Source organism: Sitophilus oryzae, unplaced genomic scaffold (genome assembly GCF_002938485.1).
Source record: "Sitophilus oryzae breed Bouriz unplaced genomic scaffold, Soryzae_2.0 scaffold_41_pilon_pilon, whole genome shotgun sequence".
NCBI lineage: Eukaryota > Metazoa > Arthropoda > Insecta > Coleoptera > Curculionidae > Sitophilus > Sitophilus oryzae.
This window is the reverse complement of record NW_022146996.1, coordinates 2,303,972-2,306,385: the sequence shown is the minus strand read 5'-3', so window position 1 is coordinate 2,306,385 and position 2,414 is coordinate 2,303,972. Positions and strand designations below refer to the sequence as shown.

General features: G+C 32.8%; 1 long non-coding RNA gene across 1 annotated transcript; it reads left to right on the top strand.

The window, feature by feature from the left end:
* The first annotated feature begins 858 nt into the window (after positions 1–858).
* LOC115885693 lies at positions 859–1,198 on the top strand. The gene is made up of 3 exons (XR_004050778.1): positions 859–938; positions 1,001–1,099; positions 1,160–1,198. It is a non-coding gene; the product is annotated as an uncharacterized LOC115885693 (long non-coding RNA).
* The last annotated feature ends 1,216 nt before the right edge of the window (positions 1,199–2,414 follow it).

Here is a 2,414-nt window from a genome sequence, read left to right as displayed (position 1 = left end):
ACCATATACAGGGTGTCCCAGAAATACGTGCAAGTATTTTAACTTAACTGGTAGTATAGTTCAACCCCAGAAACACGCCTATGAGGTTTTTTTCTAAATATTTTTTTTGAAAATTCGGAATTTTTTGAAAATATTTTTGAAATTTTTTTGCAATTTTTTTTTAGTTTTTATTTCAAAAAATAATTTCTTGATAATATGGCAACATAGGTAGTAGATTAAATTTATAAGAAAGAAAATCCAGAAAAGATCCAGTGGTTCTCAAACAAATATCGAAGTATTGGAAAGAATATGTAAGGACCAAGAACTATTGACTACAATAAAACGATGGAAAGCAGCATATTTTGGTCATATTTTTCGAAATAACAAATATAGTTTCTTACAGCTGATCGTTGAGGGAAAGATTGAAGGACGACGAGGCATCGGGCGTAAACGGTTTTCCTGCTTGCGGAATTTGCACCAGTGGTTTAATATAGGAGAGGCAAGTGCAATTATCCGTTTGGCTCAGACAGGGAGGAATTCCAATTGATGGTCGCCAACCTCCGATGAGGAGAAGGCACATGAAGAAGGTTCTCAAAATTTGAGCAAAAAATCATTTTTTTTGGAAATTTTCAAAGTAAAATAACTCCGTTATTTTGGACTTATTTGAAAAACGATAAAGAGAAAATATGTTTCTTTTATCTAGATCTACCACCCTTTAAAATACTTGCACTTATTTCTGGGATACCCTGTTTATAACAATACACGTGATGCGTATACGCAAAGTTGCGAACGATGTCAAGAATAGGTACCCAGATTGGCGCTGGCTACCAGAAAGCGGCAAACCTGCTTGCACTGTGTTCGCACACATAGAAATGCGTACTGCGTTCCCCGTCGTTCGACGCGTCGAGTCCACAACAGTCCACAATCGAGTCTCGTGATCTTATCGTCGCTGATAATAGGTAGGCAATACCTGGCAATACCAAAGTTTACAGACAATACGAACTTTCCTTCTTCTTTTTAGGATGGGTTTACGCGGTTTATGTTGCGCCTGGACCTGGATGTATTTATAAAATATTTCTTTAGTTTTATTATGTTGAATGTGTTGTAGAATTGTTATAAGGTATACTGGGATAAAATAAAACGCTAGATACAAAAAATAAATTGTTCCTTCATTTTAAAGGTGAGGCGCAGCCTCAGAGGCCTACCTTGAGGAGCCGCCACTGGAAACCATACCTTAAGTAAGTTAAAATAACTTGCTATTAAATAATAAAGTTGTTTGTTAATCCTTTTCCAGTTTGTTTCTATCCTTACTTGTATTATATTGAGTCAATGAAAGGATATATATAAATTATACTAAATTACCATAATTTTTTTAACTGCTATTTAAATACTAGACTTAAATGTTAAAGTACCGTAAAATGGGGTGAATAGAAACATAGTGGTGAAAAACAAAATTTCTGAAAAAAATCAAATCACGATTAAAAATATTCAAAGTAAAAAGAGTTGACATATCTAATTTTTCTATCATTGGTAATACCACGTAATACACAATAAATGTAAAAACTATATTTTTATCTTTGACAGCACTGTTTCTGTCAATCAGCTGATCAATAAATGTGAGATCACTGCCGTTCTTTAAAAGATCAGCCTGGGGGCGGACTTTTGTTTACTTCATCAGCTGTACATACTTAGATATTGGGTTAGATTCCGTTTCATATTTTGTCGGTTGATTTTTGGTTTTAACTCTATGATTTTTGGTATTATTTATTATTGTAGTGCAAAAAACTAATTATTTTGGTGTTTAAGTGACATAAACTAGTACCAGATATATGGTCACTCTCGGTTTCGCATAAAAAAATAGAAAAATTGAAAAATTACACGTTGTGTAAGTGATTTAACCTAAAAGTGCCCATACATTTTTTACTCATCGTGATTTTTGTGTGTGTTTTTAAGACTCTAACAATTCATCAATAAAGCTTAAGTGGAGTGTGTTTTTGGTGCTATGCCTCATCTTTGTTGTGTTCCTGGTGGAAAGGATAGTTATACTAGGCAGCCTAAAGTGTCCGGAAGAGCAAGAAAAGTGGGTACGAGTTATAAATCAAGAGAATTCTATTGAAAATATCTTTAATAAATTTAAAAATAATATTCTCCCATGATGGTATTAATGAAAACTGGACAATTATGTTATTATTCATATAGTGGAATCTCCACTCCAAGTGTTGTTGGTTCAGCTTCGATAGATTCAAACACGTAAGTAGGTATTATGATCTAGGGAAAAATAAAGAATATGTGTATTAAAGATCATGAAAAAGATTATTATTTTGAGTTCAAATTGTAAAAAAGATTTTTGTAAAGACAAGACTGATACAGTTTAAAAGAAGAATGTGTTTTTGTTTGATAATATATAATGTATGTCAAGTTGTCAAGCATAACAT